Source organism: Mustela nivalis (genome assembly GCF_964662115.1).
Source record: "Mustela nivalis genome assembly, chromosome: 13".
In the NCBI taxonomy this organism is placed as follows: domain Eukaryota; kingdom Metazoa; phylum Chordata; class Mammalia; order Carnivora; family Mustelidae; genus Mustela; species Mustela nivalis.
Window position 1 is genome coordinate 10700656 of NC_139032.1, and position 12289 is coordinate 10712944.

Below are 12289 nucleotides of genomic sequence, written 5' to 3' on the forward strand. Positions count from 1 at the left end.
TCATGTTATGATCCCAGGGTCCTGAGATCGAGCCCTGCATCGGGCTCTCTGCTCAGCGGGGAGCCTGCTTCATCCTCTCTCTCTGCCTGACTCTCTGCTCCTTGTGATTTCTGTCAAATAAATAAATCTAAAAAAAAAAAAAAAAAAAAAAAGAGTAAAATCTTTAAAAAGAAAAAAAATCTTAAAAAAAAATGTTGCTACATATTCTTCATAGTTAACATATATATGCCTATATAATGTACCTTCTCGAGGCTATGTTTTAATTTATTTAATTTTTCCTAATTATTAGATATTTTCATTGCTTTCTAGTTTTTGCTCTTAATGACTAATGCGTTGATGAAACGTTCTGTGCATATAGTCTTCTCTGCATATGGTCTGAAAATAGGAGCCTGGCGTAAAATTGTCGGGTCAAATCACTCGAACATTTTGATGAGCCTTGGTGCATTTTATGGAAATGCATTTTGAAAGGGTGGGAGCAGTCTACCATGGCAAACAACGTAGTAGCAGTTTCTTCCCACCTTCACCTGCCCTGGTTTGTGTTGTGTTTTTAAATTGTTGGTATTGATTTCAGTGGAAGAATTAATTAGCAATCAATTAGCATGCTTACAGAACCTCACTTCAGTGTCACAGGCCTAGTGTGCCAAATAAGCATGCATTAAAATGTGAGCCCCGGGCGCCTGGGTGGCTCAGTGGGTTAAGCCGCTGCCTTCGGCTCAGGTCATGATCTCAGGGTCCTGGGATCGAGTCCCGCATCGGGCTCTCTGCTCAGCGGGGAGCCTGCTTCCCTCTCTCTCTCTGCCTGCCTCTCTGACTACTTGTCAAATAAATAAATAAAATCTTTAAAAAAAAAAATAAATAAAAAATAAAATGTGAGCCCCTTATTTTGGTTATGTCCCTAATACTCCCGTTATTTCTCAGGTGCAATAAAATTGTATCTCAGCCTTTAATTTCTATGATTGGCTATATATGTAAATGCCAGTTATTATCATTTTGTTTACATCTTTTGTTTTTGTTTAGAGTTTTGAGCATCACAATAAAAAAACATGATTTTTACATTAGACCCTATAAGTCATCATATCCTTGTTTCTACAAAATTCTTCAAGGATTTATCTCTACCTATCTACATATGTTTCTATCTCTGTGAATTTCTCCCTGGAAATTCACAGGCAATCCCAGCTCCAGGGAAACAATACTTTTCATGTGAATTTAAAATTAATATTTACCAGAGACTTAACTAAAATTACAGTGATCTTTGGACTGCTAACAAGCGATGAACAGAAAGTATTATTTCTTTCTTTCTTTTTTTTCTTTTTTTTAAGATTTTATTTATTTTATTTGACAGAGATGACAAGTAGGCAGAGAGGCAGGCAGAGAGAGAGGGGGAAGCCGACTCCCTGCTGAGCAGAGAGCCCGATGCCGATGCCGGGCTTGATTCCAGGACCCTGGGATCATAACATGAGCCGAAGGCAGAGGCTTTAACCGTTCACTGAGCCACCCAGGCACCCCGAAACTATTATTTCTTTTTTTTTTTTTTAAGATTTTTTATTTATTTATTTGACAGACAGAGATCATAAGTAGGCAGAGAGGCAGGTAGAGAGAGAGAGGGAAGCAGGCTCCCTGCTGAGCAGAGAGCCCGATGTGGGACTCGATCCCAGGACCCTGAGATCATGACCTGAGCTGAAGGCAGCGGCTTAACCCACTGAGCCACCCAGGCGCCCGAAAGTATTATTTCGTTATGAGCTGTCTGTCCAAGTCCATCGGGGAGGGCCATAAAGCAGCTGTGTACCAGTTACTTAAACTGCTATTTTCTTAGAAAAACTTCCTAAATTCCTAAAGCTTTGGCTGCAGAAACTATCCAGAGGTAGCCCCTGCCTCTAAACAGAGTTTAGGAAGGACTCAAAGTACACACTAAAGCAGAGCGGACCATCAAGTGTGTGAAAGGGGCTCAAGGCAGCTGCCTCAGGGACCTCTGAACTTGAAGAAGGGACGGTCTTTCTTCTCAGTACTCCACAGGCCGCTGCATGTCCCGTGTTTACCTGCCCCATTCCTGCCTCTGCTTGGGGAGAAGTGGGACGGCTGCCTGCCTTGCCTCATGGAGGAGGGGGCTGAAGTTTCTCCAAGCCCAGGAGCAGCCCTGTTGTTGGGCCAGACAGGTGTGACTGGGGGTAAAGCCAGGGTAAGGAGGGTAGAAAGAGCACTCGGCGGCCACGTGATCCACGCACCTGCGGCCTGGGTGTTTCCGAGAGCTGCAGCGGCGCCCTTTCACTCTGCAGGACGACCCAGGCCCCGTGCCTGCTATCTCTAAGTCCCCATCAAGACAGACAACCTCCCTCCTGTTAGGATCACTGCAAGTGTCAGCTAGAAGATACCGGACAGATCGTCCAGTTCATCCCATGCATTTATTTTACTTTGCTTTTTAAAAATTTATTTGAGAAAGAGAGAGAAAGAGAACATTAAGTGAATGTGGGCAGAGGGAGAGGGAGAAGCAGACCCCCCCACACCCCCTGCTGAGCAGGGAGCCACCTCAGGGACGGGGCTTAATCCCAGGACCTCCGGATCAGGACCCGAGCCAAAGGCAGATGCTTAACCAACTGAGCCACCCAGGTGCCCCTTAATTTTACTTGGCTTTTCATTAAATTCAAAACAGCATCCCCCAAAAGCAGAACTGTCTTCACTACTATTTTCCAGTTCCCCTAACTCAGAGACTGTCCCACTCACCTTCTTAGTTAGCTAATTGCCAAGATGCTGAGCATTTTTCTAACCATTTTTCTGTTCCTTTGCATGTATACATATGTACGCACGTCTGTACATATGTATATACTTGTACACACATATGTGTATTAACTGCACAACGAGGCCCGGACCATATGTATTGCTCCGTACCTTGCTTTCGTCCTTACCAATGCGTCGTGGACAACTTTGCATATTGGGTCATGCAGACTATTTTTTAAAGATTTTATTTATTTCTTTGACAGAGAAAGACAGAATATACAAGCAGGGGGAGTGTTAGACAGAGGGAGAGGGAAAAAGCAGGCTCCCTGCTGAGCAGGGAGTCCAACTCAGGGCTCCATCTCAGGGTCCTGGGATCCTGACCTGAGCTGAAGGCAGACTTTCAACCCATTGAGCCCCCCAGGTGTCCCCAGGCTACTTGTTTTTACCTGATAGAAAGCATTCCTCAGCATCAGCTAGTAGATATACCTTAAAAAGATGTGATTTCCGGGCGCCTGGGTGGCTCAGTTGGTTAAGTGGCTGTGTTCGGCTTGGGTCCCGATCTCAGGGTTGTATGATCAAGCCCTGAGTCGGACTCCCTGCTCCGCAGGGGGTCTGCTTCTCCTTCTGCCTCTGCTCTCTCCCTGCTGGTGCTCTTTCTCTATTACTCTGTTAAATAAGTAAAATCTTAAAATAAAAAAGAAATGTGACTCCCAAATCGATCAGTTTATTTGATCCCTCACTCTCCCCACATTTTTATATAGGAAAAATTTCAAATGTACAAAATAACAGAAAGACGAGTACAGTGAACACCGACCAGAATACTCTGCACTAGATCCCATGACTGTGACTGCTTTGTTGGCTGTCATTTCAATACCTGACAGAGTTGTGTGGTTGTAAAGGAGAGGCCTAGGGAAAGCAGCAGAATTCATCAAGGCCCAAGGTGTTAAGAGTTAAAAAGGAAAATCCAAAGAGCCAGAGAAAGTAAAATTCACCGAACAGATTAACCTGGGAGGAAGATGTCGATTTCTATAAAGAGAAGGAAGAATGAGTCATCTAGGAATGTGGACGCATTCCTGGGGTGCCTGGGTGGCTCAGTCAGTTGAGCATCTGCCTTCAGCTCAGGTCGTGACCCTAGGGTCCTGGGATCAAGTCCTGCCTGGGGCTCCTTGCTCAGCGGGGAGCCTGCTTCTCCCTCCGCCCTTCCCCCTCCTCTACTCTTCCCATTTCTCTTAAATAAATAAAATCTTAAAAAAATAAAAAATAATAAAAGGCTACCTATTTTTTTTTTTAAAGATTTTATTTATTTATTTGACAGAGAGAAATCACAAGTACACTGAGAGGCAGGCAGAGAGAGAGAGAGAAGGAAGCAGGCTCCCCGCTGAGCAGAGAGCCCGATGCGGGACTCGATCCCAGGACCTCGAGATCATGACCCAAGCCGAAGGCAGCAGCTTAACCCACTGAGCCACCCAGGCGCCCAAGGCTACCTATTTTTGAAATTATGGAGTGATTGGTGGGAATATAGAGACATTCATTGAGCTGTACTTTTTTTTTTTTTTTAAGATTTTATTTATTGATTTGACAGAGAGAGATCGCAGGTAGGCAGAGAGAGAGAGGAGGAAGCAGGCTCCCTGCCTAGTAGAGAGCCTGATGCGGGACTCGATCCCAGGACCCTGAGATTATGACCTGAGCTGAAGGCAGAGGCTTAACCCACTGAGCCACCCAGGCAGCCCAGGAATCAGCATTTTTGAGTATATTTCTTTCATTACTTGTTGGGGTGGGATAGGTGTCTAGAAATGGAGTTCCTGGGTCAAAGGGTGAAAACTCTGAAGTTAAATGCAAAACTGGGGAGGAGGTGTAAATAAATAAAATCTTAAAAATAGAAAATAAAGAATTTATTTTAAGTAAACTCTACAGCACATAAGGGACTTGAACTCACACGTTTTCCACTGAATAAGCTGGCAGGGTATCCCCTTTTCTTTGTATTTTATCCAAATAGGGTGATGGATGTTAGCTGATCCTACTCTGGCCATCATTTCACAGGAGATATAAATCAAGTGATCCTGCTGTGCATTTTAAATTTATACAGTGATATAGGTCAATTATTTCATAATAAGACTGGACAGAAATACCAAACATACATAGGCAGCAAACAGCAAAGTCAAGATGAGAAACAAAGCTCTTTCTGGGCTCCGTGGTGCACCTGTTGCCAGTAATGAAAACACCTGTCTTACTTACCAAGGCAACTGCCTCACTTCAGTCTGTGATTTGACCTCTTCCCCATCACCCTGCCTTGCCCAGCCTGCAGGTGAAGCACAGGATCTAGTTCAGAGCCTCGGGACGCAGAACACAGAACTCCCTGTCCAGAGAGGCAGAATAGGGCTTTGTCTCCCAGAAAGGCAAGATGGTTTCTGTGGGACTGCCTTGGGGCCAGTGTGGGGAGGAAACCTCTGCTGAGCTCCAAGTCAGAACCCAGAGCTCTTGCTCTTTTTCATGGTACTGCCCCTGGCGCCCATGGAGGCATCTCTTTTCGCTTCTCTGAGCAGATTTTGAAATGTGTAGTCTTCAGAGTGGAAATGTTTATTAGTTACTGAAAATGATGTTTTGTTGATTACAAGAAAGCACAAAGGAATCCATACAGCGTGTACCCGGAATGAAAAGAGTGGGTGGGAGAAACCGAGATAATCTCAGTTACCAGCTGTGCCAGCCAGAGTCCCTTTCTTTCTACCTGAACAGATTCAAAGATTATCCCAAATCCAAGTCTTTGAAATGTTCATTTCAATTCCGATGTGTGTGTGTGTGTGTGTGATATGCCAAACACATGGAGTAGCACCATCAACCCCATACACTAGATTAAATCAGTGGCATGTGATTAAAACATTTTAAAACTTAGGGAATACTAAGTTTTTCCCAAATACCTCTTCATTTTTTTAGGGGTTATGCTGAATCAGGGCCCAAACAAGAAATACACATTGTTAATCTCATCGCTATCACTTAAATCTTTTCATCTGTAGGTTTCTTCCCCTTTTTGTCTTTAATGCGTTGCTGGTTCTTGTTGAGGGAAAGGGATCATTTGGCTTCTTGTATTTCCCAGATTCTGGATTTTGTCGATTGTACCTCATAGTAGTGTTTAACATATTCCTCTCTTCTAGTAATTCCTTTTTTTTAAAGATTTTATTTATTTATTTGACAGACAGAGATCACAAGTAGGCAGAAAGGCAGGCAAAGAGAGAGAGAGGAGTTAGCAGGCTCCCCACAGAGCAGAGAGCCCCATGGGGGCTCGATCCCAGGACTCTGGGATCATGACTCGAGCCGAAGGCAGAGGCTTTAACCCACTGAGCCACCCAGGTGCCCCCCGTTTTTTTTTTTTTTTAAGATTTTATTTACTTATTTGACAGACAGAGATCATAGGCAGAGAGGCAGGCGGGGCCGGAGGGGTGATGGTGGTGGCGTGGGGGTGGGGAACAGAAAAAAAAAAAAAACACACCCAATTACCTTTGCAGATGCAATAGAACTAATTCATTATTTTGAAAGCTGTTCAATTTTAAGAGAAGGAATTACACATTTCACCTGCCTTTTCTGGACTGTGTCAAACACGTGTGTACTACTTCAGATGCTCTTTGTCTTGTCTGTGTCTTACTCCAACCACTGCTGTAGCAACAAGGTCTAGGTCGGCTCTATCCAGCTTCATGCAGGAACAACTGCATGTCTTGGCAAGACAGCTGTTTTCTTTTCTTTCTTTTTTTTTTTTTTTTAAGGTTTTATTTATTTGACAGAGAGAAACCACAAGTAGGCAGACAGGCAGGCAAAGAGAGAGAGGAGGAAGCAGGCTCCCTGCTGAGCAGAGAGCCCGATGCGGGACTCGATCCCAGGACCCTGAGATCATGACCTGAGCCAAAGGCAGTGGCTTAACCCACTGAGCCACCCAGGCGCCCCAAGACAGCTGTTTTCATTACTGAGAATATGCTCCTCTCCTCCCTCCTACCCCAGTTCTTCTCTGTGAGCACCAGCGTGGGGATATCCTTGCATATACCACCCTGAAGTCAATGTTTTGTTGTCTGAGCTTTTACCAGCGAGGGGTAGGAGCTGATATGTGAATTTTACTTTTTTCCCCCCAAAAGATGAACTATCCTGAGATCCATATATATTGCTTCTCAGATATCAAGTCACATTGATCAAGCAATCAGGTGCCTAAACCAGTAGCCTGCTGGGTGAGTCTCCCTTCAGTTGGCTTTCTCTGCTTCTCCCATCCCTAGCTTTTTTCTACAGGATCACTTTCCCCAATAATGTCCATGACTCAAGACTCTGCTTCCTGGGAAATCCAGGCTAAGACATGTACCAACTGTGTGTCAGGATGACTAAATAGTTGACAAAGAAATTATTCTAGCCAACAAATAAGGATTGACAAAATTTGAATATCGGCATTTTCCAAAACACTAATAAAATATTGGATCAAGGCAATAGTCATCGATGGCCATGAACATCACAGAAAAGATCACCGGACATTATGTGCCATCTGATGGAAATATACACTACCACAAATGGCACATTCTTGCCAAAAAGGGCAAACCTGACTCTGACCAACTTTCTAGATCCAACTACCAGTGTATAAGCATTACTAGAGGGACATCTGGGTGGCTCAATGGGTTAAAGCCCCTGCCTTCGGTTCAGGTCCTGATCTCAGGGTCCTGGGATCGAGTCTTGCATCAGGCTCTCCGCTCAGTGGGAGCCTACTTCCCCACCTCTGTTTTTCTATCATCATGACTTATGGATATATACATGTACGATATGTTTCAATTCATTGCAGTTATTTTTCCTCTTTTTTAAAAAGATTTTATTTATCTATCTGACAGAGAGAGAGCACAGGGAGGAGTGGCAGGCAGAAGGAGAAGCAGGCTCCCCGCTAAGCCAAGAGCCTGATGAGGGACTGAGTCCCAGGGCCCTGGGATCATGATCTGAGCAAAGGCAGACGCTTAACCAACTGAGCCACCCAGGAGTCCCGTTATTTTTCTTCTCAAAGCTTAAAATTTATCCCACTTTGGCCGGTGGATGGTGGATGCTTCCACAGATTGGCTCCAGATTCCGTTTGATGTCAATCTGAGTGTTTCTGATAGCTTCCATGGTTCCTCAATTGACAAGATATTCCAGGCTTATTTTGGGTATTTCTTGCCTCTGACAGAAAACCAACCACTTTTCCAAGTAGATCTATTTCCTTTTAAAGAAATATTATATTTAGAGATCACAGTCTGAAATCCTAGAGTGCTTACTCCTACCAGGCTGGTCAGTGTTTGGTGGACATTTTGAGTAGCTAGATCTTGGATTTTTTTTATTTTTATTTTTTTTAATTAGAGAGAGAGCGAGCAGGAGGGGAGGGGCAGAGGGAGAGCAAGAGACATAATCTTAAGCAGGTTCCGTGGAGCCTAACATGGGGCTGGATCTCATGACCCTGAGATCATGATCTGAGCCTAAATCAAGCGCTGGACACTTAACTGACTGAATCACGCAGGTGACCCTGGAAATACATTTTTTAAGAAAAGTATACCCTAAAGGGTGCCTGTGTGGCTCAGTTGGTTAAGCATCTATCTGTCTTTAGCTTAGGGCATGATCCCAGGGTCCTGGGACGGTGTCTCACATTGGGCTCCTGGCTTAGCTGCAAGTCTGCTTCTGCTTCTCCCTCTCCCTCTGCTGCCCCTCCTTCTTGTGCTCTCTCTCTGTGTCAAATAAAATCTTTAAAAAATATATTGCTTATCGGCTTTGATATTATATTTATTTTTTATACTAAAAAATCTTGATTCTTAAGGCCATTAACATAATTACTTCTTACTACTCTTACTATCGTTATCATTACTGAAAAGCAGTTTTGGGGTTTTTTTTAAACGTTTAAAAAACATTTCCCATCCTTAGGGTATATACCTAAGGGATGTGTTGTTAAATAATTGTTTTAAATTCACCTGCCGTAATTCCCCCCCTACGTGGAAAACTGCTGTTTTTTTAAAAAGTGTACTATCCTTTAGGCTCAATCTACTCACTTTTGAAAAACTTGCTAATAGGTACCCTCAGAAGTCTAGACTAAATGAACTTGAGCTTTATCAGCAGCATGGTCATTCATTTCAGTACTTCTGGCAGAGGTCTGGGTGAGACGCAGGGCAGGAGGGTTTGGCAGTCATATGCAAAGGTGTATTCAATGAACTTACCCAGGAGTTTTTCCTTTGCGTGTGTGGTAAAACACATGTACCGTAAAATTAACCATTTTAACCATTTTTAAGCATGCAATTCAGTGGCGTTAAGTGCATTCACATGTGCAACCAACAGCACGATCTCTCTCCAGAACCTCTTCATCAGACCAAATTGAAACTCTGCATCCATTAAACAGTAACTCCCTATTACCGTCCCAGCATTTTCAACGTGACTAAGTGCGAGGAGCACCTGCTGGCCGGTTGCAGGCTGGGGCCGCCTTCCCGGCTGAGCAGGGGTTGCCGCGGTGACTAAGCAGGCTCTCGCGTTTGCGCTCCCGCCCTCACCTATTGTCCCAGCGGGAGGAACCGGTATTTCCGGATTGGGGCCTCCGACCCTGTGATCCTGGCTAAGGGTGAAGTTCACGGGGGAGGGGAACGGAAGCTGATCATAAAAGTTAACTTTCCACCGACGTGAACAACCTGCCTCTCCCCCCACGCCCAAGCACAAACAAAGACCCCAGCGCCACCGAGCACGTACAACAGTGGCCCCAACCATCCTTTCCGTGCTCCTGTGAAGGGTCGTGTAGCTAACCCCCTTCTAGCCCACACCCCTGGAGGGGATCAGAAAGCCGACGCGAGAACGAATAAAGCAGCACATCGAATCCCTTTTGCCCCTGGGCGGAAAGAAAGCACAGTGGCAGTTTGGCAGGGAAGGGGAGGGGAAGGGGAATGGATGCCGGGGCTGGGGGCCAGGTGGTCCCTGCGGCCACAGTCCGGCCCACTGCTGGGTGGCCCGTGCGAGCCCCCCCACCCAAGTCGTTGCGAACACCCCGAAGTACAGCTGCAGTAAGCCTCGTCTCTTGGCCAGACTGGCGCACCTGGCACCCTCGGGGTCTCCGGGAAGCCGGTGACGGCCGCAGCCCACCCTCCTCCCCTCCGCGCCGCCGCTCTCTGGCTCTCCGCCGCCCACTCCCCCTGCCCCCACCCTGGATATATTTTTTTTTTTCCTCCCAAACCTCCAAACAGGAAATAGCTCGAGTCCACAATAATACACAGGAGCAGCGACCGCGGCCAGTCGTGCCCGCCCATTCCCTGGGCAGCGTCCCGCACTCCGGCCCGGGCCAGGCGCCACCAGCGACGAGCGCGGGCGGCGCAGGGGACACCCGCCCTGCAGCCGGCGTCGCGTCGGAGCGCGCCCCCGGGACCCGCCCTCGTCCTGCGCACGACCCCGGCGACTGCGGCCGCCCCCAGCCCGCAGGCGAGTACCCTCCCCCCTCCCCTCCCCTCCCCCGCCCCCGAGCGCCCGCCCCGCGGCCGCCAGGGCCCCGGCGTCGCGGGGATGCCACCACCCGTCGCGCCCCTGCGAGCGAGGGACTTGGCGGGGTCTGGCGGTGCACTGGCGCCCTGGGTCGGCGTGCGAGCGGAGCTGAGGGGCAGCGACAGTACATGCGAGTTGATGCCCGCCCCCACCATCTCCCTGTGGATTCGGGGTGTACTTTATTGGGCACGACTTTTTCCTCTCTGGGATGCTTAGCGGACTTCTGGCTCCGGGTCCTCCCGGGGGACGACGGCGCATCATAGGGTTTCTCTTGGGGGATCCTCTGGAAGTGGGTTTTAGCCGGCACCTGGGGCAGCTCCAGGTGCCCCGCGGCCACCGTCTCTTTCCTACCTGGACTGACGCCTTCTTCCCCAAGGAACAGGGACCGTTTCACTTTCTGTTGAGCTTCTCTTGAACCAGGATAGAAGGGCCTCTGGTTTCTGTTGGCGCAGCCAGCTTTAAGCGGGCAGGAGCTGGTGCCCTGGGGCCGAGGGCGGCGCGGGTTAGTTGCAAGCAGTTGGGGATCGCCTGCGGAGTCTCGGGCGGGTCTCAGCCACGGGGCCTGCACACCCCACACGGCCGGGAGCCCGGGACTGCAGACTCCCGGACGTGCCCGCGGGCCCGAGCTGCCCGCCGAGCCGCCATCTGTGTCCCCAGCGCCCGAGAGCCTTCCAGGGTCTCCCCCTTCCCTTTAACCTGCGGGGCGCTGTCGGTGCTCAAGGCTGCGGGGTTCTATAGGGAACTAAGTCAGCACCGAGTTGGGGATCTTTATGTTGGATAAAGGCCACTGAATTCCAGGCATTCTTCGAGCTCGAGAAGGGCATTCTCGGCTGTTTTGAAGTCTGGGCGAGGGCTGTCTGCGAAACTGCCTCTCCGACAACTGTCCTCGTCGTCTCTGGCGGCTTCCTAGTCCCGGGGGTGGGTGGGGACACTTGGGAAGCCCCCTGCGCCAAGGCTTTCTGGGTGTTTCTCAACGCATTTTTACGAACGGTGGTTGGCAGGTAACTTCCCTTCCGAACCAGTTCACCTGAAAGGTGTGGTCAGCCCTCCTCATTTCCTGGCGGGGGCCCGTGGTTCTGGACGGGGCTCTGGGGCCTTGCGGGTTCAACTGAGGCCGCGAGCATCAGCGCCTTCACCTGGGGGCCTGCGACAGTGGATCCGCACCTGCTGGGTTGTGAGCCCCTGGGGGACGTTTGCACACTAACGTGTGAAAAGCACTGGCCTCGGGTATCTTGGGGCGAAGTGTTCTGTCCACTGTGAAGGAGTGATTTACAACACGCTCCGCACATTTTCGTCAAGTCCTACATCAGAACCTTCATTTTGCCAAAGCAGGACAAACACCCTTAAGCAGCCTGGGTCACAGCCCCTCCCCCTCAAGGTCAGGCTCCTCAGCGAGATCTGGACATGGGCTTGGCATACTGGCCTGTGAATTTTTTTTGTTTCTGGGTACTTTTATTCTTTGACTGTTGTTATTTTTTAAGCTATTTAAATTCGGTTAATTACCATATAATGTATTATTGGTTTCAGAGGCACGGATCTGTGATTACAGAGCACCCACACCCGGTGCTCATTACATCCCATGCCCTCCCTACTGTCCGTCCCCCGGTTACTCCATTCTCTCGCCCCCTTCTCTGTTATTACTATGATAAAATATACATATCATGAAATTCAGCATTTTAACCCTTTTACGTGTACGATTCGGTAACATTACGTACACTGACAGTGCAACCATCCCAACTCTTCGTTTCCAGAACTTTTTCATGGTTCGGAACAAAAACTCTACCCATTAAACAATAGCCCATTCTCTCCTCTCTCCAGCCGCGCACATTCTGGATATTTTAAATGATATTTTTTGTAGGGTGGAGAAAGGCTGGATCGGAATGTAAAGTAAAAGGAAGATCAGATTCACAGAGTTTGTATAAACATGTAGAGATTCCTGGGTCACTGTTCTGTGGACACGGCACCAGAGCGCCAGGTTTTTGGAGTGCATGTGTTTTCTTTTAATAGAGACAGTCAGAAACCCATGAGGGTTTCCTTTTTGTTTTGGCTCCAAAAGAATGGAGCTACCCAGGGCTCAGACTATATG

At 47.9% G+C, this 12289-nt stretch overlaps 1 protein-coding gene and 1 long non-coding RNA gene across 5 annotated transcripts in view; one reads left to right on the forward strand and one right to left on the reverse strand.

Moving 5' to 3' along the window:
• The window catches only part of LOC309846984, a 318364-nt gene that overhangs the window by 139263 nt on the left and 166812 nt on the right, over positions 1-12289 (reverse strand). For 2 of the 3 annotated variants that reach the window (XR_014302227.1, XR_014302228.1), the window contains exon 1: positions 10555-11196. The exons of the other annotated variant lie outside the window; for it this stretch is intronic. This is a non-coding gene — a long non-coding RNA (uncharacterized lncRNA). Of the gene's footprint in view, positions 1-10554; positions 11197-12289 lie in introns of those variants that run through there. 3 annotated transcript variants of the gene reach the window in all.
• TJP2 (tight junction protein 2) overlaps positions 9948-12289 on the forward strand; it is a 123183-nt gene continuing 120841 nt past the window's right edge. Inside the window, exon 1 of one of the 2 annotated variants that reach the window (XM_082696636.1) lies at positions 9948-10143. The gene's annotated coding sequence lies outside the window, so the exon portion shown is untranslated. The remainder of the gene's footprint in view (positions 10144-12289) is intronic. The other variant, XM_082696640.1, reaches the window with a different exon arrangement.